General features: G+C 35.9%; 1 long non-coding RNA gene across 1 annotated transcript; it reads left to right on the forward strand.

The window, feature by feature from the left end:
• Positions 1-2,255: 2,255 nt before the first annotated feature.
• On the forward strand, positions 2,256-3,298 carry LOC113466159. Its single transcript, XR_003390640.1, has 2 exons — positions 2,256-2,321; positions 3,194-3,298. It is a non-coding gene; the product is annotated as an uncharacterized LOC113466159 (long non-coding RNA).
• Positions 3,299-11,406: the final 8,108 nt, after the last annotated feature.

The raw sequence follows: 11,406 nt of genomic DNA on the forward strand, positions 1-11,406 counted from the left end.
GACATTTTGGCAATATCGCGATTTGCGAAAAATTTCGAGAAGTCCGCGAATCGGGTACCAACTTTGGATTTTTAAATTAGAACCCCTATTTTTTATTGCATATTCGTTTTCTACGTTAAATTTGAATACTCACAGTTTATGTAGGTATGCGGTCTTGTGGAATAAGTTTTAAACATTACAACAAATAACATTAATAATGGTTTTCCCGAAAAAAAATTGATCACTGAACAGTAATTTGAGAAAAACCAAAAAATACGAGCGTTCCTCTAATTTTGTCAACCAGTGTATTATGATCGTACCATATTGTAATCTCGATCTCTCAATCCTCATGTAGCGGCTTCACTCAGCCCTACACACGTCCCTCAAAGCCTCTACGTTACCTACCTCCTTGATCGATATCGGCTGAATTGCCAACTTCACTTCTCGCAGTTCCCCTCTTCTCTCATCCTTGGTTGGCAACACTGCACAAGAGAGGAGTTTTCCAATTTCCAAATCATAAAGAAGGTTCTCTGAACTGAAAGTTTTTCCTTTTCTAGCTAATAAAATTCCTTTTCTAGCTAATTTAATAATCTTACATTATTGTACCTAGACCCTTTCCCAGTTCTTTTCCATACAATAAAAGTGTACCAAGTTTCTAAGTAACTACAGAATCGCAAGTGTTGTTATTTCAATAGTTATTTTCCTATCTTAACGTCGAGTGGTTTCAACAGAGTCCCTACGACCACCCGTTAAACTCATATATGTATTATGATCGTACCATATTGTAATCTCGATCTCTCAATCCTCATATATTATGATCGTACCATTGTAGGTAATCTCGATCTCTCAATCCTCATATATTATGATCGTACCATTGTGGGTAATCTCGATCTCTCAATCCTCATATATTATGATCGTACCATTGTAGGTAATCTCGATCTCTCAATCCTCATATATTATGATCGTACCATTGTAGGTAATCTCGATCTCTCAATCCTCTCTTGTACTTTTTCTACACCCGCTATTTTTCTTGATTCCTTGTTTTTCCGATCATACTTCGTCCAAAGCGCATTTTAGCAGCTTGTAGTCTACTCTCATCCCTCCTCTTCATAACCCACGTCTCTTCAGCTTATGTGATAATTCATAACAGAAGAAAACCGTTTCTGAAAAGTACCAATAGGTACTTACACAGAGCTTTTAAAAAGTCTTGGAACCCCTGAATATTTTTTGAATGGCTAAAGATGAGAAACTGAAATTTTGGGTAGTGTTTTGTCTTTTAAAATGCAACGGAACTCGAATGGTAAATTTCAGTTCGGGGACGGAACTCGGAGGGACGGAATTCGGAGCTCCCCGTTCTAATGCAGCGGTTTTCAACCCCTTGGGTACCCAAATTTAATCTCACGTACCCCCGCCATCATCGTAATGAGTACCGGGTACCCGTACCTAGGTTGTTGTGTACCATTACTACTGAGTTTTAAACACAACTAATACCTTTTGAAAAAGTTTCGCCAAATTTTTCAACATAATGCTTGTCACTAGGTAATTTTTGACAGATCTAATTCTTAGATATTTTTCTACACATTTTTTCTCCTAACTAGAGCTAAACGCTAAAATGAGCAAAATAAAATAGAGCGCCGCAGGCGAATTTTTTTAAAAAATTGGTCTACAATATTCAAAAGTTCAGTCTCCGAAATTAAATAAACTGTACTGCACTCGTAAGCCGTCAAAATTTGGTTTTGTCCGCAATTACATAATTTTTTCTCGCGTACCCCCCCTTGAAAAAGTTCAAAGAGTTCTGACGTCACGATATAAGATTTCGCCACGAAATTCGGCTAGGTAGCGCTAATGTCACCTTTACGTCAAACAAATAATGGAGAGTGACAATCAGGAGGAATTTTGGAATCAAGGTGCGCGAGGATTTATGGAATATGACGTTACCAGTTTCGGGAGTGTAACTAGGTAATGACGTCAAGATATAAGATTTACCGGTATTTTTTTAAATCGATTCATCTCGGTATCCAGAAGTCGTAGAAGAAAAATTCCCTAGCTCCTCTTTTTTTCTGCTCTTAGTGCTCTTTTACTTTAAATTTAAAACCTCGCCTAAATAAGCGTAAGGACTAACAGTTCAATCTTCGAGTAATAGGGCCATCAAACAAACTAAGAAACATCCTAACTCTCATTTCTTTGGTTTAATGAAAGTGCTCGTTATTGATGTCTAATTTGATTCCTCCGCCCCCCCCCCCCCCCACACGGTCGTCACACCTCATTTTAAAACGATTGTCTACAGATCTTGAACTATCTCAAGTCTATCTCTAAGCCTCTTACATTACAAATAGATACTGGTATGTACTAGATACTTATGTAATTCTAAATTTCCTCATATATTTTACAACAAAAAAAAGTGATAATTGACCGAACAATAGTGAGGTCTATGTTTTGGCTCAAGACACGTCGATCTTTGAAATTTGGTTTCCCAGGTCCAATTTTGGTTACAAATTTTTGATCCAAGTAGGTAAATAGATAAATCACCGCATTTATGACCCTCGTATGCCCTTGAGTTCTTTCTATCCCTTGGTAAATCTAATATATATTGTTTTGAAAAAGGTCAACCATTATTTAAATCTTTTGGGGGATTGAAAAATAATAAAACCTTTATTACGTAAGACGTACCTACGCATAGGTACCTTCTTTCCTATGTATTTCAATACATGTGAATAATTGTATTATTTTCTTTTATTTTTAAATTTAAGCAAGGTTTATTACTTTATAAAATTTACACCTAATTTTTACCAAATACTTAAGACTTTGTTTAGACTGCGGGAGTAAAGGGACTGCATACCATGCACGCAATAATTCACTCCTTTAAGTTTGGTATGTACGTTTACTTTTGGAAGCCAGCCTAGTTAGCTTGGTTGGTAGGGTGTCTGCCTTGTAAGCGTCTGCCGGGTTCTATTCCCATCCGGGGTGGATTTTATCCTGGAGGAATAACACTCGTATTTATGAACAAAAATGATCGTTCTTAGATCAGTCTCAAGTCAAAATTGACCAATCAAATGCCTTGAGACTATGCTTAGCACGAACTTAAGAGCCAGCATTTTGTTCATAAATATGGGTCTAAGTTATAAGGTTCGTTCTTGGCACGGCTCGCTTTCCTAGCAGTTACAGTTACTTTTGGACACTGTATAGTGCTATAGTGTGTACTTTTCCATTGCAGATTATGCAGGATGGCAAGATTCTAGCAGTTCGAACTTCCATACAGAACTTGAGTTTACGTTTCAGGATCAGGTGGACATAGGAAATGTGCCAGGATACCTAGAACTATTAAATATAGAGACCTACTATGAAATTCCTCGGCACAATTTACCAGGTAGGCACCTACATGTTTCAAATAAGGTTTTAGCATTAAAAAAAAATATTATTAATAATAATAATAATAATAATAATTAATTATAAGGAACATTCAAGCAAAAGCGAACATCTCAACAATAAAAAATCGCGCAAATAATTACGCAAAGCATTTTTTTCATCAAATACAACAGAGGACCAGACCTTCAGCCTCTGAATTTTTGAGCGAAGTGTAGAAAGTATCAGAGATCAGAGAAGAGTCGGGAGTCGGGAATCAAAGAGCGAGTTGAAAAAAAGAATAGTTCCTTTTACTGAGTAGCTCAGTTGGGATTCAATCCCAAAGATGAGTCAAAAGTCGCATCTCTATTCAGGTTCAGATTCAGAGTTACGCCATCTCTCTCACTCAAATGTAGAAAGAAAAAGACAGAAAACTCTCGATCTCGTACAGCTCTTAGCTCTTCGTTCTTTACACCATGGATGCAATGATGCATGGTTCTAGTTCAGATTCAGATTCAGAGTTACGCCATCTCTCTCACTCAAATGTAGAAAGAAAAAGACAGAAAACCCTCGGTCTCGTACAGCATACAGCTGGTTATTGTTTATTGTATAGGGAACTAAAGAGCGAGTTACAAGTTTTGAAAGAACTACTCTTGAGGAACTAGTTCACTGTAAAGAGTAGATCATTTTTTTAGCTCAATGAATCTTTACAGTTACACATCTCTATCTCTAATAGAGAAGAGAACTCAGGACATCAGTTTTGACTATTTCAAACTGTATCTAGCAGAGAGCAGTAAATAAAACAATAGTTTCAAAAGTTGACATGGCCTTTTGGCCCTTTTATTTTCCAGACATCCAGCATGAAATTTTCCAAGTTACAAAAGTTAGGTTAGGAAAAATCACAATCAAAACATAAACAAACATTTTCGATATTTCCTAACAACAATCGATATTAAGAATCGATAATACCTAAGTATCGATAATCGAATCGATATACGAGTTTTTAGCATACAAAAGTTTTTTTTAAAAATAAGACTCACAACCGCTGCACCGGTTGATCAACCAATCCACCAAATGACAAAATAAAAGTTTTTTTTACCGGTCCGACGGACGCGGTCCGTCTAATGTGTAGTCCACTATAATAGACAGTAGAGATGCGATTTTTGACTCATCTTTGGGATTGAATCCCAACTGAGCTACTCAGTAAAAGGAACTACTCTTTTTTTCAACTCGCTCTTTGACTCCCGACTCTTCTCTGATACTTTCTATGCAGGGCACATGCGCGGAATCGTGGTATACCCCCCCCCCTCCCCCTTCATCATACCGTCCGATTTTATCTTTGAATCTTTTATTATTGTCGTAAAGCTGATAGGCTTACAGCCTAAATTATGCCTCGTGAGAACAGGGCCTATACCCGGTCCAAAGAGGTGCGTATTTTTATTACTCGTTGGTACGGCTTGCAAACAGAAGCCGGCCATTCCCTTTCCCCATTCCCCATCCCCATTCCGTTCTGAACTCTGAACCACCCTGCTGTAAATATGTGTTTCGTGACAGCGTGACTTTCGTGTCTTGTTCTTTTCTCAATAAATTAATGTTTTACGATTTGATATAAAATTACTCTTTGTTCTCAATTCAACTATAATTAGAATCAATATGGAGACCCACAGCGACAATTATTATCTTTTTCTCTTCTGTTTTTCACCTGCCTTAGGCCCGGAACGAGTGTTTTTTCGTGAAATTTTTTTTGACGATTTTTTTTTTTTTTTTTTTTTAAAATCTGAAAATTAAAAGATTCAATATTGAATCTCTTATTATTATCTTTTTTTGTTGTAGTAAAATAGTATTTTTCTTTTCTGTTTTTCACCTGCCTTAGGCCCGGTACGAGTGTTGTTTTTTCGTGAAATTTTTGTTGACGATTTTTTTTTTACAATCTGAAAATCCATTTTTGATTTGCCATTTTTGACGAAAATTTCGACTTTTTTCAGAATGTAAAAAATACTCGAACCCGGCTATTCTAAAAAGTACATAAAAATATATTTTTTGTTAAATCATTTCATTTTCTTTTCTCCTCTATTTTACGGCTATTCTAAAAAGTACATAAAAATATATTTTTTGTTAAATCATTTCATTTTCTTTTCTCCTCTATTTTAACAATCTGAAAATCCATTTTTGATTTGCCATTTTTGACGAAAATTTCGACTTTTTTCAGAATGTAAAAAAAATACTCGAACCGGCTATTCTAAAAAGTAAAAATATATTTTTTGTTAAATCATTTCATTTTCTTTTCTACTCTATTTTAATTTTTACTTTTCGAATTGGGTAGGTACATCTATAATTATAACTCTATTTTAATTTTTACTTTTAGAATTGGGTAGGTAATTCAAACAAATAAACATCCAAACCAAATGCAAAATGGTCGAGTTAAAACGTAGACCTTCACTTCGTTCGGTCAATTGATAACAACGAATATGGTAATACGTAACTGGAAATCTAGCTTGGAAAATAAAAAACGCTCATTTTATTATAATAGTTTTCTTTACACTTTTTTTTTCGAATTCCTTTTTATTTTTTAGAAAATAAATATAATAAACATTTTTTGTTTACTTACTTTTCTTTATTTACAATAATTTACACAAAAATATAATAATTAAAATTTCTTCTTTGAACGATAAAAAAATTATACATCTGTAGATAATTAATTATTTACAAAAGTTGAACTCTATTGTGGAATCTATAATTCGTACCTTTTTATTAACTTTGACACTTAGTATTTGAATCACAATTAAAATAAAATACTCTGATATTCTTTATTTAGTGTAGAAAATTTTCTTTTTCAAGTAGAGTACCGTTAAATATTGTTTTGGATTTAATTTAAAGTTATATCAAATTGAAGTCGTTATCGATTTTTTTTTCTTCTACACATTAAAAAAGAAATATAATCAGGCACTTAATATGAATAACATAAAGCTCTTTCAATATTTTTATAAAGCTCTATTTCCCAAGAAAAATTCAAGACAAATAATAAAATTATGTCCCTAATCTAATACTATTTTGCAGATATGGGTCTAAAAATAGGTAAAATGTAAAGAATTTCATAAAGAAATTTAGAATAATCAATTAATTGTTCATCCCAGCACCAATGGGAAAGTAGGTAATCAAGTTGTTTATTGCACCAGTTTTAGTGGTTGTTTTTATAAAATACACGCGGTGTTCGTGAAATCCGCGAATCCTACATGTTTTCCAAAGGTACGTGTGTGACATATCAAATCATGCTATTTTTTACTTCTAAATCTTGTGGTGATATTATTTTTTTCAATTCACTTCATTTTTGACTGCTCGCGGTGTTCGCGAAATCCGCGAATCCTATAATTCATTTAAAGGTACGTGTGTAATATACCAAATCATGCTGTTTTTTACTTTTAAACCTTGTGGTGATAATAATATTTTTTTCAATCCACTTCATTTGTGACAATTCGCGGATTTCGCGAACACCGCGAACTGTCAAAAATTAAGTGAATTGAAAAAATAATATCACCACAAGATTTAGAAGTAAAAAATAGCATGATTTGATATGTCACACACGTACCTTTGGAAAACATGTAGGATTCGCGGATTTCGCGAACACCGCGCAAATCGCAAACAGCGAAATATTGGACCAAATCGAAAAAATAATGAGACCATAAGATTTGGGAGCAAAAAAGACCAAGGGCGTAGCCAGGATTTCAGCAAGGGGGGGGCAGGACACGAAATTTCGAAAATATCTAGTGTAAGTCGATACTATGTCCTCTCACCCATTTAATGAAGGGGGGGAGGCATACATAACTTATAATTTATTAAAAACATAAAGACAGTCTGATATACGATGCTTGGGAAATATACCTGGTGAAAAGTTTACCCAAATAGAATAGAATAATAAAATTATACCTATAGATAGAATAGAATACCTGAACTCCCTGGGGGGTTATAAAGGGTCAAAAATACCCTTACTAACTATGAATTTACGTAATAGACATATGTATCTAACATAGCTTGGTCAATGTTCACAACACCATGCAAACGTAGGTACATCAGGTAGGTAAGGTACCTACTTGTTGGTACCTTTCAGGTAAATTCCCTTGAGCGGTGAGATTCATTTTACATACCTATTAGGTATTTTCCCTTGAGCGATGAGAAATTCATTTTACATAGGTACATATTTTCGATTTCAAGACATGGGAGTGTGGTCTTTTTGTCGTTTGACAAACTCGAACCACGGTTTCCAGGTTACAAGTCAACTAAGCTACCAAAGAACTGTAACAACGGAGGTCTTATCCCTCGAAATCGAAGAGATAAGGAGGGCAGGATAGGAGAAAGCCAGCCGTTCCGAGAACGAATCTCATCTGTTTAGGTTACAGTACGCCCCAGGCGGGAATCGAGCCCGCGACCTAGCGCTTACAAGGCAGTCGCAATCCTATTCAAGCTGGCTGATCGGTTCTTTAAATATTGTAAACGGAATGGCCAAAGTTTTTTAAACACACTGTACTAGTACCTACCGACTTTAGTAAAGTTTAAACATTTCTCAATGCTTTGGGAAAAAGGACTTAGTAACTTACTCTAACCTCTCCTGTCCTTTATCTCTTTCTCTTTTCCCCTCCCCTCCCTTCTTTCCTTTCCCTCTCCCTCTCCTTCTTTCTACTTCCCCTCTTCTTTGTTTCTCTCTCTTAATTTTCATTCCCCCTCTATTGCTCTCTCCTCCTTTCCTGCACTATCACCCCCCTTTCCTTTCTCCTCTTCCCTCCTCTCTTTTCTTTCTCTCCCTGAGTTCTCCTTCCTCCCTCTTCTGCTCTCCTTGTTCCCTTTCTCTCCTCTTCTTTTTCTCATTCTTTTTCTTCCTTCTTTCTACTTATTTCTATTCTTCTTTCTACTCTTCTCTGTCCCTCTCTTCCCTTCCCTCTCCTCCCTTTTCTTTCTCCTCTTCCCCCCCCAATGCCCCAATCTCACTCCTTTTCCCCTCTCATTTCTCCCCCCTTCCTCTTTTCTCCCTTTTCATCTCCAAGCAGCTAAATGAAATTTAAAAGACTATATTGTAATGTAATACGGAGAGGGGTTTTTCCCTTTAATCCCTAAATCCCTCAAGGGATTCGTTTGCTAGCTCGTTTCTTTCTTTTTTTCTTTCTTTTCTTCTAACAGGTTTTTCCAAACTTCCACTTTTCCCAAGCAGCTCTCGCTTGTAGCTTTCTATGAAGGTAGTTAGCTTTCTGTGTAGCTTTTAGTCCAGAAGTTTTCCGTTGGTAATTGTGAATATAGAAGAAGGAGAAAGAGGAGGAGAAGAAGAAGAAATAGGAGGAGAAGAAGAAGAAAAAGAAGGAGGAGGAAGAAGAAGACGAAGAAGGAGGAAGAAGAAGAAGGAGGAGGAGGAAGAAGAAGAAGAAGAAGAAGAAGAAGAAAAAGAAGGAGGAGGTGAATAACAAGAAGAAGAAAAAGAAGGAGGAGGTGAATAACAAGAAGAAGGAGAAGAAGAAGGGAATAATTACAGCAATTTTTCAATTTTATAATTTATTATTTATTACACATCCTATACTTATTTTACATATTAGGTTGATTACAAATCACCCTGTATAATTAGGTACATATTAAGTATGAACACCCTGTATGTATGGGTGGTTGGGTAGGTGAGTAGATGGGTAGGAACATATTATTCACACCCTAGGCTAATATCCTGTCTTTCATCATGTTGTATTTCTTGACAGGCCAAAAGAAAAACATGGCCCCCTCCCCTCCTTCCCACCCATGTCACCCCATGGACCTCTTTATCCCCTCCACGGCTCTCGACCCCCTCCATCCTGGATTTATTTATCCTTATCTTCCCCTACATGGATGGCCTACCCCCTCCCTCCCTCTATCCTACCCATATCTTCCCCTCCACGGATTTTCTTACCCCCTCCATCTATCCATCCTCCCCAGTCCCCACCCCTCTCTTTATGGATATACTAGCCCCCCCCCCTTTTCCTGGACAATAATGTACATACTTGGAATTCTACTTATCATCAACGACAAAAGTAAGAATACGCTCTTGACCATTCCATTTTTAGCAGTAGGTAGTATTATTCTCGATAAAACTGTACTTTCAAATGAAAAGTTTACGGATTAACTTCGGGCATTCATATTTAAACATTCTAGAAACCAACAACCACATTTTCCCTTGGGTATGAGTAAGTAGGTAGGTACTAATACCAAGTATTGAGTACCTACTCCTTGTGGCAAAGAGATTTAATAACACTTACACTTGTTCAGCTTGGATAAACAAAACCATCGTACCTATGTAATTTGCTAATACCATTTTGTAATTTGTATTAATGTTTCAGATTATATTGTAGGCATTATTGTTTTCCAAGTTGTGTAAACTTCGAGGTAGGTAAAGCGGAGCTTGGAAAAGAAAATTGTGGGGTTGGTACAATAATGTACATACTTGGAATTCTACTTATCATCAACGACAAAAGTAAGAATACGCTTGACCATTCCATTGTTAGCAGTAGTATTATTCCCGATAAAACTGGACTTTCAAATGAAAAGTTTACGGATTAACTTCGGGCATTGAAGTTCATTCATATTTAAACGTTCTAGAAACCAACAACCACATTTTCCCTTGGGTATGAATAGGTACTAATACCAAGTATTGAGTACCTACTCCTTGTGGCAAAGAGATTTAATAACACTTACACTTGTTCAGCTTGGATAAACAAGAAGGTAGGTACTAATACCAAGTATTGAGTAGGTACCTACTCCTTGTGGCAAAGAGATTTAATAACACTTACACTTGTTCAGCTTGGATAAACAAGGGTACTAATACCAAGTATTGAGTAGGTACCTACTCCTTGTGGCAAAGAGATTTAATAACACTTACACTTGTTCAGCTTGGATAAACAAGACCATCGTACCTATGTAATTTGCTAATTCCATTTTGTAATTCGTATTAATGTTCCAGATTATATTGTAGGCATTATTGTTTTCCAAGTTGTGTAAACTTCGAGGTAGGTAAAGCGGAGCTTGGAAAAGAAAATTGTGGGGTTTGGTAGAGAATAGTTATAGTTATTTAATTGCTGTTAATTGGTAATAAATCTTGCTCTCACGTTCATTAGTTCACAATGAACATCAAAATGATGAGTATTGTGCTCTAACAACTCTAACTCATCTTCCATGTTATTGGTGCTAGTGCTATAGACAAACTACCAACAAGCTCTACAAACACCCATGGGAACTTGTAAAATGTCTATGTAGTGTGATTCAAAACTACAAATGTCTGATGGAGAATACCTAATGAAAGCTCTGTTTGAATAGGGGTTGCAGTTTGAAGGGTTGCCTTCACATGACAAAAGAGTAGGTAAAATAAAAGAGCTTTTGGTCTCAGACTATCAGTATAATTTGACACCCTCCCAACCCCAATAGTTAGCCATCAAGTCTTGAATAACTCACAGACATAGGTAAGTAAAAATGGCTCAAATGTGCATCCAAAATTGCCCAGACAAACTTGACGTCTTTGATAACAACGTCAACTCTATGGATAAGTCTATAAACTGGTGTTACGTCACTTTATTCTAGTTTACTAAATCAAGTGATCCCACTGTGCCATTGAACGATCTTCTATGTATGGTTAGATACATGAGATTAACTAGGACTAGGTACATCAATATGTAGTTCAATGTAGTAGATATAAAGATTATACATATTTACCACCTACCACCTAGGTATCTACACTAAATTGTAATAGCACCTACTGGCATTATTGCAATAGAGTCAAATGAATGATACCTAGATATACGTATCTAAGCAATCTAACAGTAGGTGCGTACATGGGTACAAAAAATAATATTTGCCAGGTTTTAGAGCTACCAACAGCTTTTATTATTACCTCCATCAAGTAAAATTCCCTTTGATGAAAATATAAAATATTTGACATTTTCATTGACATACAATTCACAAGATACTGTCCATGCTTACCAAACGGTAAAGATTTGTATCAGACGTTAACGTTTCTATCCAACACACTCATATGTAGTTCTCTATTTCAAGGCTCATTATGGTACATGGTACCTGGTATTTATATTT

Source organism: Diaphorina citri, unplaced genomic scaffold, assembly GCF_000475195.1.
Source record: "Diaphorina citri unplaced genomic scaffold, Diaci psyllid genome assembly version 1.1 scaffold221, whole genome shotgun sequence".
NCBI lineage: Eukaryota > Metazoa > Arthropoda > Insecta > Hemiptera > Psyllidae > Diaphorina > Diaphorina citri.